This window comes from Harmonia axyridis, chromosome 5 (assembly GCF_914767665.1).
Source record: "Harmonia axyridis chromosome 5, icHarAxyr1.1, whole genome shotgun sequence".
Classification (NCBI taxonomy): Eukaryota; Metazoa; Arthropoda; class Insecta; order Coleoptera; family Coccinellidae; genus Harmonia; species Harmonia axyridis.
Window position 1 is genome coordinate 27,116,807 of NC_059505.1, and position 18,583 is coordinate 27,135,389.

The 18,583-nt window shown below is 34.0% G+C and overlaps 1 protein-coding gene across 6 annotated transcripts in view; it reads left to right on the forward strand.

Moving 5' to 3' along the window:
- LOC123681141 (polypyrimidine tract-binding protein 1) overlaps positions 1-18,583 on the forward strand; it is a 592,501-nt gene that overhangs the window by 341,094 nt on the left and 232,824 nt on the right. The gene's annotated exons all lie outside the window — the stretch shown is intronic.

The window sequence follows — 18,583 nt, forward strand, 5'->3', positions numbered from 1 at the left end:
TTGCCAGTTTTGAAAAAGTTTCTTTTGAAACGAAGCCCCCTTGTGTGCGATGAGTTCAAAGTACTGTCAGTTCCGAAAACAAACAATCAAATATTTCGAGCTGTGAAAGTATTTACTCCACTTCTCTTGCCCATTTTCACTTCATTTCTTCTCGAAATGAAGCGGGTCTAAAAAATGTTTAATTTTTTTTCGTGTATAAATAATCATAATGATTTTTCTTGATTCTCATCTCGAAAATTCCTATTTGAAAGTAGGTTATCTAAATTACGAATAGAATCCTACATACGCTTACTGTTCAGCTTATGAACATAGTTTACACACATCATTCATTTCAAAAAAAATTATGAACATTGCTGGTTTTCCCCCATTTTCTGTTCTTCGCATTTTCTGAATTGAGCATCCAGAAATACTCCAAATCGACCAGAAATTGTAACTTCCAAGGTTATACATAACTGACCACACTCAATGGTATATAACTCAGGAATGACGTTGAACATCCTGTATCTTCTCATGCGAAAACGAGTTATATATCATAAGGCAAAAATAGTTCCCTGGTGTCATCTACACGACTATACATATATGTTTGTCCAGTTTATGATGAAAAGGTTTGTATGTTTAGGAAGGATTACATAGTTAGTTCTATGTAAATACTGCTTTCGGCGTTTATCAACATCTTCGCTGGGTGATACTGGTGCTGATATTATCGTTATATAATGCCATAGTGGGTGGAAATAAAGCACTGTTGCAAAGAGTTATTATGTTGAGAATTCATTGACAAATAAGGAGATGATTGCTGAGAAGATTTTTGTGGGAAAACATTCAGGAATGGAAAACCAACCTTCAACTTCTAGCGAGTTGATGGGAGTGAATATCAATAATTTAAATAATGAAATTAATTCACCATATCTTTGATTCGTATGAGCGATGGATACAATGTCAAAGTAAATGTTAATATCAAATGGATATGAAAGAATAATATTGAATTAGCGCAATGCTTTTTACTCAAATGTGTAAAAGACTCTATTGAAACCGGTTGTAAAATTGTTTTTTATACAGGGGTCATCCTAAAAAACATTTTTCATTTTGACAATCACAGTGGCATCAAACTAAATTATATAACTCAATATATACCTTCTAGCTGAGCATTTATTAAGCTAAGAAAGTTTTCATTTGCCAATCGAAGGTCATCAAATACATTTTCAATATAAGTACAATACAATACAATGTATCGAAACTGCAATTCTTGTCTATCAAAAAAGCAGAAACCTTGTAAATAATAGAATTACTTTCGTATCTCAATTAACAATCGGATGAAGAAATCATTAGCCGATAGAAAAGAAATGAAGAGTCCTGGTTAGGATAATTACAAATTTCTTCTATGACTAGAAATACATACATGTGAATCGGGTCACTCCTGCAGTACCTATTAATTTGGATGTTATTGATATCCTTTCGTGTTTGGATCATCACGGTATTAATTATTACTCATGCAAATTACTCTTGAACAGATTCGATCCGGCTCTTTCTCAAGTATTCCATACAAAATGCGTGGTAACCAGGTATCCTCTCTCGTTAAAGTGATTACATTCATTTAACGCTTTTTAATCGTTCAAGAAGAGTGAATTCAACGCCTCTGATTGACGCCTAGATCAACGAACTCTCCCATGCGTCGATGTATGACAGCTAATTGTCTTATTCTAATGAACCTTCTGTTTTTCTCTCCAACCAAGCAGTTGGTTGTGGAATGCCTCCACGCGGATATGAATTCAATGCATAATTTGTCATGGCTTTCACACAGACAGCAGTTTTTCATATTCTTCACAATTATACTGAGTGCCATAGAAACACCTATAAAAAATTATTTCAGTTTTGTAATAATTTACACAAATAATTGGAGGGTTCCTTGAGTACAAATTCGATTGAGTGTTACTATAAAATAATAATTTCTTGCTTCTTGGTAAATTTCATATTGATAACCTTATCAGAACCATAGAAAACCTTACAACAGATTCGAGTGATTTGAGATTTTGCAATGGCCTTCATCAAGTTGACTTATCATTCAACCTTTTTATTTAAAACAAATTTTCATCATGAAGTTTTACTAGCAATTAAATTGAAATAACAATTTGAGGATTACATTGTAACCGCGGTTATGAACTTATTCTAGTTCATCTTCAGACACTGAAGATTCTACAAAATGTACAGAGCATTTATGTAAAACAGGTACTTGAAATGTGGTACTTGGGAAAACCCAGGGAAGAGGCTATAACATTTTTAATAGAAAGCGAACATTTTTACCGTCATCTAACTTCCAGGAATTATTTAAAAGCATTGAAAATTTTGGTATGCAGAGTTCGGTTTGTTCATTCATAATTTCAAAACTATTGCTGTTGATCAACTGATAATACCGGCTGAAAAAGTTCAACCTTTTTAATTTTTAATTTAAAGTAGTACCTGATCATGTTTTGTTATCAGGGTCATCACACCATCAAACAAAAAATGAAATTGTTATGTCAATTGTATTTGTTGATTTGTTACCTATTTCACAGAAGAGGAAGCGAGACATCGAACTAAGATATCAATTGAAAAATTCAAATATTTCAAAGCGAACGTCTGTCTTTATGTTAATTTAGTTATGAATTTATAAACTTCTTTATCCACTTCGTAAAGTTTTGGAAAATTTATTTTCACAAATTTAACCTTTATAATTTAGAATTTAAAATAACAATTAAAAGCGTCTCGAAAAATTTCGTGTTGACCGAGTCACTAGAGCATTAGAACGTTTATGATCAAAAACCTGATATCTTCAGAAAAGTAGCAAATTCAAGAAGTTACGTGTATGATAGAACAATTATTTCAAACTTCCTGCAAAATTTTCATGCATTTTCAGAAGAATAGAAAACTCGAGTAGAATATCGAAAAAAATGATATAAGCACTGATGAGAAGTTAGGAGCTTTTCAGCGCTCGTCATTCATGCACTAATGGCGCCCTTGGAGACCACATATAACCATATAGGGTTCTATTGTTTTCATGAACTTATACCTTCTTGTGATTTATTATGTAAGTTATTTTTTATGTTACCTTTTTATGCTTGTAATGAGACCTTTGTGGTCTGTTGGGATATAAATAAATAAATGATCGGATGACGGATGAATGACGAGCGTTCAAAAGCTCCTGACTTGGCGTCAATGGTTCCCTCATTTCTACACACAAATTCGAGAAATTGCGTTGCACAAATTCGAGAAATTGCGTTGTATCCCCGTAACTTGTTATGACATGTATTTCCCAACAAAAACCTGGGATATTTCCCTTGCTGATTATTTTTATTCATCCCATCAAGTAGACTCCCGGATCCTAATACCATAGTATTACCTGCGCACTTTACGACTGTTTTCATGACGTGTCATACTATCCCCGAGCTACGCAGAGCAGCATTTACTACTCGCTTAATTAGTTTTGCTGCTCTTATTAAGATAAAACTATAAAGAGGCCAGATTTCACAGGGGAGCTTGTTCAAATTTAATCGCTAACGGTTAATGAATGTTGTCATAAACCAAATATTGCCTAGAGCATGCACATGCACAGCCGACTACCTCAAAGGGAGCACATAACTTTGTGATACTTTGTTGGATAATTTTTCCGTTGGTGGATTCTTCGGAGATTTTTTTTTATTCATCCCGGAACTACCTCGGGTGGTTTTCCGTGAGGGAAAATTTCTGATTTTGCAATGGATAAAGGGAAAAGTTTCATTTCCGCATTCCACTTGATATAAAGTGTGCGGTTTTTAAGGTCATCATTTACGAGTGCCCTAATTGAAAGTTGAATAGAATTATCAATCGTCTATTGTGTTGTGTGCTATCTGTTTGATCCTATAAATCAAAGTGTTGGTAATTTCATACAAAGCTCATCTATCAAAGCTTCATTATACTTCAAAGTTGAAATGGGTCAGAAATAATTGCTTGCAATTTACTTTCTTGATGACAATTATCAGAGTAGCTAGAAAAATAAACTGGTAATATATCTATCGGATAGGTGAAACAAATTATGTAACGGATATATTATATCCCTCGATATATCAAAGTTGCTTCTGCAATTTGATGATTTTAGAATGTTTGAATTCGAAAATGATTGAAAAAGAACAGATAGAATTTGATGAAATCGAAATTCGTCGAGGAAATCCACTTTATGGAATTGTCGAAATCCTTTTTGTCACTAGGTTGACACAAATATTCTTCATACTCCTGTGGAATCTAAGCGACATATGCAATTTATCTAAAAAAAATATAAATTATAGATTTTTCAGAACATCTCGAGTGTAGCCAAAGAAAATTGTTATTGTTGTCTTATTTGGTTTTCATATAGTCTTAATATCAACTTCTAATTTTATGAGAAATATAAATTTCTCAATTGTTCGAAAGACCTTCGAGAACTCCAATTTCAGTCGAATATTCACATATATGATGATAAACTGATGGCTTTGAATTACTTTCAACCGTGCTACACAGATACGTAAGGTGGTGTAGTAGAAATTCTTGTTTTGAAAAAGGAAGACATTTCTGCAAAGAATAATTTTTTTTATATTTTCTTTCTAAATTTCCCAACTATGAGCTGTTTCAGGCTTATACGTTCAATAAACGTAGGAAAATGTCCAATTTTATTGCAAATAAAATATCAAAGAATTAGATCTATTTAGGAAATGATCTAGCGATATATAACCCATTCTCTTAATCTAAAGGATTCAAACCGAGGTTTAAACTATCCAAATAGATTTCACATTAATTTGCTTTTATATAAATCTTTCCATGAAAAAATCTGAAATAAAAACCCTTGGTATCGTTTGTCGGTCTCAACTGATTTTCAATTCATTCAACTACTTTCTGAGCTAAAATGATGCTCAAAATATTTTGATTATTCAATCGATGAAATTCATAGATCTTGTGTAACTTATATTGTTTGATGGTGAGGAATATCAGTCACAAGGAACAGTTGTATACAATTTATTCAATGGCAACGTTTCTGAGCATTTAGCTCCTTCATCAGGTAAAAACAAAAACCAACTTATAAACAACGGCATGGATCATACAATTGGTGTAGCAATAAAGATAAAATACATAAAATGACGTCGCTATACAATAATAAATATTAAATATAATTATCTCATATTGTTTGAATATGTGGAAACGACAATATCGAATGAATTAAAGAACATATGCAGGGTTTCTCCAAAAAAGTGCGAGAGGAAAATTGTCGGGAATTGAAGAGGGTCTTTCATGTGAAAACTTTCGCATTTCTTTGGCATCACCCTATAGAGGCATTTCAGATATTTCAGAAGGAAGCGATACTTTCCATTCTCAGACCGAACTGCGACCAGCAATGCTCGTAACTGTCTGCACCCGTGTAACGGCGCCCATCTTCCTGTCAAAATGGATATATTATCGTGAATTTTCCGGGCGGTTTTTCCATCAGAAACCCGAATTAATGGCCCCACCTTGTTCCCGCGAAAAGATACACTGGCCTCAAGTCGATCATCAAGAGAATAATTCAGTTCCCTTGCCTGTTATCTGGCCCTTTGCCAAACTCCTTCGACCCGGGTTTCGCACACGGCCCAGTCCCGAGGTGGCCTTAGCTCACACATCCGTTGCGAAGGACCAGCCTGTCCTGGACCGGGCGACTTGATAACGATGATGAAGTAACCACCTGATCTCTTGATCCCTCCATTGAATAATATTCTACGTTCAATTCATTTGTTTTTGGGCTATGAATGCGTTTAATTAAGGGTCGATCCGAACGGCAATTTGTTGGATTGACCCAAATTTGATTGGGGTCGCTGAGGGGATTTCTACTGATTAAATCAGTGTTTCCATTTGCGGCGGGTTTGAATTGTTGTTTTATAACGAGGATAACACACCGCGAATTTTACACTGATTTGATATTACGAAATGAATAAAAAGGAGTTCAATCTCATCTTTATGGAATGGAGCTGATTGAGCTAGGACCTTGTTGAAAAAATATTGTTATCACTACAATATTACATTACCCGTTAAAAATTTAATAATTCTATTTAATTACTTCTTTGTGAGTTTTTCATCAAATTTGTTCCTTCATTTTATGCCTAAAAAGCAGATATCACAATCTAGAGCTATGATAATCAATGGGGTCTAATAGGTGATTTCTGATCAAATTTCTATCTAATGGGACTCATACTTCCCGAGAAAATCTCTGAATTACTCATTCAAAATTTGGCTTATTTTTTTTCCCAACAAATCTCAAGGTTTATTATGGATAATAGATAACAATATACACTGTACTTTTCCGCACAGTGTTTGGAAAGTGTAACTTTGTGCAAGTTCGTAGTAATCGTACATAATATATTCTAAAACGAGTTGCAGAATGGGCTCCTATTCCAAAACAAATGCGAGTTTTCAAACGCATGAGTGTTTTTGCCTTCAGCAAAGAGTATTAGACGATATTTTCTCTATTTCAGTCAAGTTTTGTGGAATATTGTCGAAATTCAATGTAAAATTCAGATTATACATCCTAATGATTTTGGTATTGTATCTTGGCAGTTGGTGTGACTGTTACGAAAATTGACAGATAACCGAATTTGAATTTGAATCGTACGTTTCCTCTCGAATTTTGAAATAATTTATAATTACGCATTAAATTCGTGAATTATGTCTGACAAAATCGGTTTGACATCACCAGAAAATTAGAGAAATTGCGAATAATGTTGCAAATCATTTCACTATATCCAAATAATATTATATTGACAATAACTGACGTGTGTTGAAATGATCGCAAATCAGTGTAGACAACCAGAAAACGAAAAATATAACTGAAAACAATGCTGTAATGAGTTCATTACAGCATTGTTTTTGATACTGTTATGAACTCATTACGATACTCATACGATGAAATAGGGAAAAGTACTTTTACTGCTTACGACTGGAAATGTAAGTACCGTTTGATAAATCAGAGAATCTAAACAGAAAGGGTTAATACCAGTTGTAATTTGAATTTCAATCAACGATAATTATCATTGCTAGAATTTGAACTATATTTGGGGCAGTATTCACTTACTGATTCATTCAACAACTAAACAGGATATTGGGCAGAGTTTTATTTCAGTAGATAATATCCTCTCTTTTTTCATTTCAGTGAAGAAGAATTTAATCTAAACATATTTTTTTACCCTTGTGAATACCTTTTCTTCTTTGGAGGTAAAGCCATCATTCTGCTTCTTCCAATAAAATCGTAGGTTTATTCATTTGCTAATATCTTATCGATGTTCGATACTCAGTAATGATTTCATCATGGAAAAGTTGGTGAACTCTAGTAATATATTTCTCATGGCAATAAGAACGCACAGTCCCAATATTACAGCCGGATTTCCGTACTTCGATAAAGTAAAAACTGTCTACGTTCTATATTCTCCCTGTTTTCAAATGAAACTTCCGTTCGTGAAATCTCAAGATATATACCTCCCTTACAGTCTCAAGATCGCCCACTCGGCAGATAGAACACTCTTCATAAAGCCCATAAAGAGAATATTTTCAACCCTAAAAGCCGTCTCTCATTCTGGATCGGATATTGCAAGAAGTCGATAACAATACGACGACCAGTCTACATTTTACATTCAGATGTATCGGCCCAAGCAAGCTGCCGGGCGATAAATTTTCATATATACCTCCTCCGAGATCATCCCTCATGAAAAATTCGACGATCCACAGTTTTTGCAGGCCCAACCGATGCAAACCCCCTGGCTCTGTGAAATACGGAGACAATAAACAACAAGAACGAAATGAACGGCACACTCCAGCGTTGTTAATTTGGATTTTTCGGAGAGGACTGTCAAATTCGTAGTGTGGGCATCTTGCCGAGGATTATATGTTGAATTTTTTCCATAACTTAGGTCGTATTTGATTGGATGGTCTTCATTGGATTGATATTTATTTCATATAAATAGAAATGGGGAAGTGACGCGAAGTCAATAGCTTAAGATTTTTCTATCATTCATGCGCCAATTGCGACCTTAAACCCCGTAAATTGTATACAGGGTGAGTCAAAAATGTATACCGAGCGTTCTGAGGGTGATAAAACATTGAGAAATAAGTATAATTTGATGAATAAACTTATGGTTGATAAAATTTTGAAAAATTTCTCCGCATAACTTCTAAACGGTGAATGCCACCAGATTGAAAATACGTTCATAAATGTATGTTGCTGAAATACATTTTTTTATTACACTTGTACATTTCTGATATTGTTATCAAGGGTATTTTTGGAGAGTGCTGACATCATGTGACTACAAAAACTCGAATATCTCGATAACGGTTAAATTTTTTGTATTTGGATAAGAGTTTTCTTGGCTCCATCGAATGTTTCTATTTTTTCACCAAAAAGATTATAACAAAAGAAGTTGTGCCGAAAAAATCGTGACTGACCCTCTAGAATCACCCTTTATAGTAATATCAGAAATGTCAAAGTGTAATAAAAACAATTTATTTGAACAACATCCATTATTGAACGTAATTTCAATCTGGAATGCCACATTCACCGTTTATAAGTTATGCGATGAAATTTTCCCAATTTTATCAACTTTGGAAGGATATATTCCCCTTGATATACATTTTGGGCCATAAGTTTATTCATCAAGGTATACTTATTTTTCAATACTTTCACCCCCAGAAAGCTCGGTACACATTTTTGACTCACCCTGTATATAAATATATGTATGGACACCAATTCCTGGCTCAAAATTAGAAACATGGTTACAAAATGATAAAGCGATCTGTTCAGGAAACTAGCGCTCAGAAATTATGTTTGACGACACCACAACTCAACAATTGTTGGCCTTATTATCTAGTTCTAGAAGAATGTTGTGATTATATCAAGTATCAGATAGGTTCTAATTGAAAGGTAATATGGTGTTAACACTGTTAACGATTTTGGCGCCAGTATTTCCAAACTGTTTGGATATTGATCCAATTGTACCTGTACATTTAAAGATAATTTGACACCCAGTCTTTTCACCTCCGGTGTAATAGATTCAACTTACAATATGAATTTAACTGCCAGTTGCTGGTTGTCAGAATTATTGTCGATACCTAAGTGCTTGGACCACTAATTCATTTTGTATCGTTGTAATTGAAATATACTAACCAAGGTGAAGTAGTAGCTAGAGCTTTCATTTTTGATGTGAAGAAATAAGTATAGGTACTATGGAGGAATTCATAACTAAGATCTTTCGAAATGTACATATATCGATATTGGAATTAATGGCGTATAAGGTGTCTTATATATGTGTTCATTCTCTTTTTTCAGTTCAGTTTCTTATAAGGCAAGTTAAAATTTAGAATTCACATTTCTTCTTTCATTCATGTTATATTTGTTGTTTTCAATGAAATGAAGAAATAGGAATATCTTCGTATTGGAACTTAATGTTTGACTTCTAGACCGTATTATCGGATATTTCATTGAAATAACAATAACAATAACAATAGCTTTATTTCCTGAATCCTGTACACAAATATACAAAGAAATGGAAAACCGTCAATATCAGAAAAAAAATCAAACTATATCCTAGAATTTACACCACAATAATTCAAAAATTCCGAAATAGAATAAGGTTCCACATTGATAATCAAGTCTGTGAGATTTTTCTTGAATTTTCTAATATCAACTATGTCTAATACATTTTTGGGTAGATTATTATAAAATTTAACACACATATACTTGGTACCTTTTTCAGTTAATGACATTTTATGTATCGGAATGTGAAAGGGAATGGTACGTCTTGTGTTATTAATATTTTTGAGATCCTCGAAATAATGGGGACTTGTTTTCACAAAAAGAACGCACTCTAAAACAAACATCCCAAAGAAAGTGAGAATTCTATTCTGTCTGAAGTGCCCTCTGCATGATTCTCTATATTTTAGACCAATCATAGATCTTAAAGCAGACTTTTGAAGTACAAACAATTTACTACAAATAATAATGACAATTATTATTAAATATATCAACTAATTATTTACGAATTATACCTAATAATAATCTTCATTAGCTCTTTGAAAATTTTCAAAATTGTTACCATTGTATTGCTTTCCTAGATATTCCTGGTAGGTATGCCTTTAAAGGCATATTTCTTCACAAAACTGAACAAAGCGCATAGCTCTACTTGACTTCAATTAATGATATCTGCTTTGTTTAGTTTTGTGATGAAATATCCTTTGAGGTGATAGAAAACCGAAAAAGAATTGTTTTCTCATGTGTTGAATTTTACATTCAATAATAATAGAAAAATTGTTAAAACTTCATAAGCAAATCACTAGAAGACGACTTTATGGCACCTCAAAAACAAGAAATAATTGTATGCAAATGATGCTTTACTTACTCCTCAACTCAAATAGGTCCTAATTAAAAGGAAACATGGTGTTAAAGAGCACATTCATTAGTGCTCGAGACATTATTAAAACTTCATCAGCAAATCACTCTAAAAAGTTGATATCCATTGCACTTTAAAACACAAGAAATAATTGGTTCCATATTTCAATCAAACTGCATATTTTTTGCCTTCATAAAATAGGGAATATCTCCATGACGATTGTTATTCGATACCCTAGTATTCCGCTCTTTTCTCAAACGCCACCCTTTCCAAACTTTTGTACCGTTTACATACAATTCCAGCGTAAAACGGAAAAGTAAACATTTCCACAAAGCCCGACCAAGTACTAATTAAAAGGGAACAATTCACGAATTAATAATTTCTTTAGCACACATGAAAGTTCATCTCGGGCCTCCATTGACGAAAGGGAGTTGTAGATCTTACAGTTCCACTTTGTTTCTGATTGTTAAAATGGATCGGAACAATGCGAAAATTGTTAATTTCGGGTTGGCTATCCATCCAGTTGCTTTTCTCCTACCCAAGGCTTGCTTGTAGGGAATTCAATACCGCAAATGCGGGATCCCTCCGAAATTCTGCGGGATCAAAATTGCGGGATTTTCCATGCGGGATTCAATATTATAATTTCATATAAGACAATATAAGCGCAAACGTCTTTTGAAACGTTCCAGAAAGCAATGAAACACTCATAAGTTACGGAGGAAAATGCAACACAAGTTACACAATTATGTAACCGTTCATTAATGAAAGTATGGTACCGTATTTAGAAAACCCAGGCAAATATCTGGAATTTCTGGGATAACAGACAATGTCTACAAATGGCCAAGAAGATACATTTGCATAGTATATCCAAAGTCACTTGGACGAAGCAGAATATTTCGATTATGCAAGGGTTCTCCAAGTTTTTATGCAAGGGTTGTCCAATTTTCAAGAAATTCGTTTGGGGCCAGTGAATTTATTGTTTAAAATAATTTCGAATTATTTTGCGGTATTTAACGGATCGCGGTATCCACTTCAAAGGGACTTCTGGCCAAGCATTTTTATGGACTAGCCTAAGTGACTTTGGATATACTATACTTCATAGCTAATCAACATTACGAAATGAAATTAAGAGTTTGACGTATAGGCTGCAAATAGACACGTCTTTAGAAGACAATCGCGCAATTTGCGGGATCGATATTTTGGTGCGGGATTGGATTCCCTAGCTGCTTGCTATCGAAATAAAAAAAATGGAGAATGTATGTACTGACATATAGTTAGTAACTTTTGAGTGCTCATTTCTTCATTCGCCATTTGCACCCCTTAATATATTTATGTATATCTATTCATTGATGCCACAACTGTATCCTTGGAAACACCTACCTATACCCAAGGGTGCAATTGTTGCATGCATAAAGCTCCTGATTTTATTTGTTATTCTGCCTGAATCTTCCATGGCTCTGTGGACGCCATTGATACATTTTGCACGGGTCTTGAAATGATTATTCTTCACATAGAGTAATGAACATAGATAGTGGGAGTATACGCAATCTTTATATGTCCCCAACATGGTTCGATTACGTTGTCGGATTGTGATATATTTTTAAATCCACAATTTTACTATATCGTTATTAATGTAACTTATATTGAAAGAAATATATTTATTTGAATGATTCCCGATCAAATATGCAAATTTGAATATTTGGAATATTTTGTCGAATTTATAATAAGCAGAATATTCATTTTTTTTTTATCTACCTGCTGAAATCCAAGGTTTGGCAACTTTTGCTCTCCTAATGTCATTGGTTGTTTCAAGTCGTTTGGCGAGCTTGAAGTTTGTGTTCTGAATTACTGATATATATTTGAGTTAATATGAAACGTTGATTCACTATGGAAATAAGAAGTGCGTTCTTTGTGGAGAAACTCGCAAATTGAGTGAAATATCGTATCACTAATATGTTTTCATTTCCGCGCTTCATGTCAAATTTGATAGTTCATGTTGGGGACATAATTTGCTTGCTGAGAATGACATATAATCCCGCTATCTATGTTCATTACTATATTTATTACTTGTTCTTAAAATGCCCTTTTTTGAGTTATCTTGTTGGCAACGAAATGACATATAGTCAAATTGCCAGCGAGTTAACTCAAAAAAGGGCATTTTAAGAACAACCTGGCATGCTCAGTAATCAGTTTTCAAGTGGTAGGCTGCGATAACTCAAAATGCCCTTTTTTGAGTCATCTCGTTGGCAATTTGACTATATGTCATATCGTTGCCAACGAGATAACTCAAAAAAGGGCATTTTGAGTTATCGCAGCCTACCACTTGAAAACTGATTACTGAGCATGTCAGGTGGTTCTTAAAATTTGAAACTCTGTGGTACTCAGAATAAGAGAGAAAGGCCAAACATATATTATATATTCGAAATCGAGGGAAAAAGAGCTAGTCAAATAAGGAAAAATATACAGGGTGTTCCATTTGAAAAAATGAAGTTGCAATCAATATGTGGCCCACTCTGTATATATTTCGTTTTGTATAATCATTTTAAAAAACACTAGTCGATTTCGTGAAACTTTTGTAGAAAACATTTTTTTGTACCTCTTTTAGAAACAAAGTTAAAGGGGGGGTCAAATTATGGTGAAAAACCCGGTACCTACAAGATCAGATGAACATCGGATAGATTCTGAATGCTGAATGTAAAGTTTAGAATTGTGAATTAATCAACATTTGTTTTATTTCTCTCTTAGCGTGAAATTGAATTATTTTCAACTGAAATCATTTTTCGTTACTGTCCCATCAAAGAACGATGAATATATGTAAAGTTTGGCGGTCACGCGTTATCAGATGGCATGAAGAAAACGTTTTTCACGTCTAGAACAATGGCATACACTGCTTTCAATTGTTCGTTTCATAATGAATTTCAACCCGATAGCGAAAATAATTCTTGAATTGATAGAATGCGAAATGGAATCACATTTATATATTGAATAGCTTTCGCATGAGCGAATACAACTAACGGCGTAGTTCAGAAAAAATTCATAATATGTAATTTACAATTTTGTGAATAACGTGATTGTCTTATCGGTTCCTTTGTTTTGAGGATACATGCATTGATTCATTAAATCAACGAGTATGGGTAGACATGAATTATAATATTCTTATCTAATCGGAATGCGGCTTAATAAAAGAGACAACGGATTCTAAATTGGTCGGCCGAGACTTTGGAGTGTACTATAAGTATAAGTTAATAGTGCATAAGTAATGTGCTGTCCCACTTCCTGCAGGTTCCTTTGCAGCTGCAAACCACAAATAAGCCATAAAATGACCTATTTTTAGATTATTTCGCATGTGAATGAAATTAGTATTATGCGTGCTGAATGCAATTGGGACAGCTCGTAAATATTGCGATACAAAAGAATTATCTTCAATTATTGGTAGGTATTTACATTCCTTCAAGAAAGTATATTATATTCAGTGATTTTTGCAAGGAAACTATCTAAAGAGTTGGGATTTTGGGTCTTCATAAAAAATATACAATTGTAAGCTCAGTTTCAAATTTCAAGCTGATCGCGTCATCAAACCCATAGAAAATAAAGAAAAGAATATTGTAAAAGAAATACTCAATATTTCCATGATAACACAGCCGATCAGGTTGGGGATTTTACGTATTTATGAAAAATCTTATAGAGTAATGAACATAGATAGCGGGATTATATGTCATTCTCAGCAAGCAAATTATGTCCCCAACATGAACTATCAAATTTGACATGAAGCGCGGAAATGAAAACATATTAGTGATACGATATTTCACTCAATTTGCGAGTTTCTCCACAAAGAACGCACTTCTTATTTCCATAGTGAATCAACGTTTCATATTAACTCAAATATATATCAGTAATTCAGAACACAAACTTCAAGCTCGCCAAACGACTTGAAACAACCAATGACATTAGGAGAGCAAAAGTTGCCAAACCTTGGATTTCAGCAGGTAGATAAAAAAAAAATGAATATTCTGCTTATTATAAATTCGACAAAATATTCCAAATATTCAAATTTGCATATTTGATCGGGAATCATTCAAATAAATATATTTCTTTCAATATAAGTTACATTAATAACGATATAGTAAAATTGTGGATTTAAAAATATATCACAATCCGACAACGTAATCGAACCATGTTGGGGACATATAAAGATTGCGTATACTCCCACTATCTATGTTCATTACTCTATGTGAAGAATAATCATTTCAAGACCCGTGCAAAATGTATCAATGGCGTCCACAGAGCCATGGAAGATTCAGGCAGAATAACAAATAAAATCAGGAGCTTTATGCATGCAACAATTGCACCCTTGGGTATAGGTAGGTGTTTCCAAGGATACAGTTGTGGCATCAATGAATAGATATACATAAATATATTAAGGGGTGCAAATGGCGAATGAAGAAATGAGCACTCAAAAGTTACTAACTATATGTCAGTACATACATTCTCCATTTTTTTTATTTCGATAGCAAGCAGCTAGGGAATCCAATCCCGCACCAAAATATCGATCCCGCAAATTGCGCGATTGTCTTCTAAAGACGTGTCTATTTGCAGCCTATACGTCAAACTCTTAATTTCATTTCGTAATGTTGATTAGCTATGAAGTATAGTATATCCAAAGTCACTTAGGCTAGTCCATAAAAATGCTTGGCCAGAAGTCCCTTTGAAGTGGATACCGCGATCCGTTAAATACCGCAAAATAATTCGAAATTATTTTAAACAATAAATTCACTGGCCCCAAACGAATTTCTTGAAAATTGGACAACCCTTGCATAAAAACTTGGAGAACCCTTGCATAATCGAAATATTCTGCTTCGTCCAAGTGACTTTGGATATACTATGCAAATGTATCTTCTTGGCCATTTGTAGACATTGTCTGTTATCCCAGAAATTCCAGATATTTCACGCTAAGAGAGAAATAAAACAAATGTTGATTAATTCACAATTCTAAACTTTACATTCAGCATTCAGAATCTATCCGATGTTCATCTGATCTTGTAGGTACCGGGTTTTTCACCATAATTTGACCCCCCCTTTAACTTTGTTTCTAAAAGAGGTACAAAAAAATGTTTTCTACAAAAGTTTCACGAAATCGACTAGTGTTTTTTAAAATGATTATACAAAACGAAATATATACAGAGTGGGCCACATATTGATTGCAACTTCATTTTTTCAAATGGAACACCCTGTATATTTTTCCTTATTTGACTAGCTCTTTTTCCCTCGATTTCGAATATATAATATATGTTTGGCCTTTCTCTCTTATTCTGAGTACCACAGAGTTTCAAATTTTAAGAACCACCTGACATGCTCAGTAATCAGTTTTCAAGTGGTAGGCTGCGATAACTCAAAATGCCCTTTTTTGAGTTATCTCGTTGGCAACGATATGACATATAGTCAAATTGCCAACGAGATGACTCAAAAAAGGGCATTTTGAGTTATCGCAGCCTACCACTTGAAAACTGATTACTGAGCATGCCAGGTTGTTCTTAAAATGCCCTTTTTTGAGTTAACTCGCTGGCAATTTGACTATATGTCATTTCGTTGCCAACAAGATAACTCAAAAAAGGGCATTTTAAGAACAACCTGGCATGCTCAGTAATCAGTTTTCAAGTGGTAGGCTGCGATAACTCAAAATGCCCTTTTTTGAGTTATCTTACGTGGCTTTGAGCGTTTCAGTCAAACATTAGATCGATTATTCTTTCACAAATATATTGTTTTAGCTCTTATGTAATGATTTTTTATAGTTTTTTCCTACGGATATTTCAAAAGTATAGCTTTGTTCATACAATTCTTTTGCGAAAAACGAAAAGTTACCAACATTTTTTTTATTCGCAAATTAAAACTATTGTCGTTCTACAATGTTGATTATTGTTCAAAGTTATTATGTGAAAACCCCATAAAAATCTGTGGTTGTGACTGTTGTGAGAGGAAAAATCCATGATATCTTTTTGGATTGAGCAGTGGTGGTATTCCTTCTTAAGGCGAATTTATTTTGCGAATAACAAAGTCATCGTAATGGATTATGAAAAGTACTTTACTCTGAGCTGAGTAATTCCAAAATCACAGGAAATGACGGATTTTACTCAGACAAAATCGAAATTATCCATATAATGTGAAATTAAAGCCTTTATGCTAAATTTGCTGATAAAATTTTAGCTTGGTGAGCGATATCGACTGGTTCATTGGTTGGATTTCCAGACTTTATGTGCACAAGTTAGAGGCGAAGCTATGGACCCCCAAAGTTACATTCACAACTGCTCAACAAAATTCCTAAATTTCATCCACCAGAATCATACTCAATATGATGATGATTTGCATCTGAATTTATGAAAAATGGTTACCTATTAATTGCAAATATAAGTTTTGTTTTGTGTAGACCTTAATGTCCTTATCGAGACAAGATGATCAAATTTATAACTTTTATGTACTTTGCGTTGAACAGAATCTTCTGATCAGTTTAAAACATAAAGGTCTACTAAAAACATTACATTTGAAATTAACCGGTAATCATTTTTCATACATTCAGGGGCAGGGTCATTTACTGCAGAATCGGCCAATTGAAGATTCCCGGACTATTTTGTCTGAAAGAGCGGAAAACAAGCAAGAATCAAGACGGTGGATTTTTAGCAAAATTTGGGCAATTAACGATCCAAGGCTTGATGCGAAATGTAATCAGAATACTGAGTATTGTTGAAGACCATGGACCTTCTATATTTACATAACTCAAAATATTTTTTTTCTGTTTATAATAAAACTTTTAATCAAAGCTGTTCTGAAAAATTGCTATAAAACTATGTGTTCTTTTAAAATTCAACGAAGTGATTTGCACTAAAGCATTTGAGACAAACATTCCATACAACCAAAATCTCTAATTCAATATTCCACATGAATTTTCTGATTATGATGTCAGCCAAAGGAGACGTGACGTCTTCAAACCAAACCGCAGCAAATCCGAAAAACCCCTTCACAACGCCACTGAAATCTTTTATCCCGTCCGTTCGAGCCATGCTACATGTCTCCGGCCCTTGAAAAATCCCCCCTAGCGCTGTGGCCCTTGTCGGCCGAAGATTTTGGGATTTTCATCTTATAACGCCGAATGGAAAACAAGGCTTTAGAAAAGGGTACTGGACGGAAATGTTATCCCTCGGTGTGACCGTTGGAGGTCTCTCTTTGTTTTATCGATTGCGCTTTGCGTTATGTTTCTTGGGTCAGGAGAATACATCCATTAGGTCGGGTTGTTATGGCCGAATATACCGGGGGCGAAATTGAAAATCGGCATTTGGATATTAACATGGGCTGTTTTGCAGAATTTGGTGGAGAAGAAATGTAGTGTGAAAAGTCGTGATGGAAATTTGGATGAGGATGGCTTTTTCTGCTTTGGTGTGCCTTTCGCTTGATATTTGGTTGTTCAATTACTTCAAGAGCGTTAACTTGTCTATGCAGACATGTATCTTGATGGGGTGATCTATCAAAGAAAATATGTGTTGAATTTTCGTTTCGAAAATGATCTATCATCGAAGAAATTGTTCATTTTGTATGCTTCCTTGTGGATGATATTGGTGTTAAGCAGAGCATCGCTTTGGGACTTCGTCTTTTCAAATTAGGTCCCCATATCATACATAATAGGACGAAATAATATGATATTTGTACATGGTGCATGTTTTCCGCTTCGAGGGTTTTTAATGAATATTTTGATTTACTAGCACAAGTTCTTTTGATTGGTGTAGCTTGACTAAATCTCCTCAACAAAGATGAATTAATGTTTACGAAATCAGGACTTTAAAATTAGGTTGAAATACTTCGAAGTCTGATACCTTTACTGGTATTATTGATAGCTGATTGAGATGATTTGATAAAATAGCCTTTCCACAATTTGGAGTATTCCCTGATTTTTTGATTGAAAATCGTCTTTCTCTGTCAGCTGAATATATGTTGTATTCGAATACTTCGAAGTATTGTAGTGCAGTACTGAAGCTTAGTGTGATTTTCGGGATTTTGAATATTGAAGTCTTATATCATTTCATCTCGACCGTTTTTTGTTTTCCTGATCTTTCTGAATTGCCAAGTCGATCGAAAACGAAATTTGTTTTTCCTTGTATAATAACAATTTCAACCTTTTTACTAAATTTTAAGCCGATCACATCAGAACTATA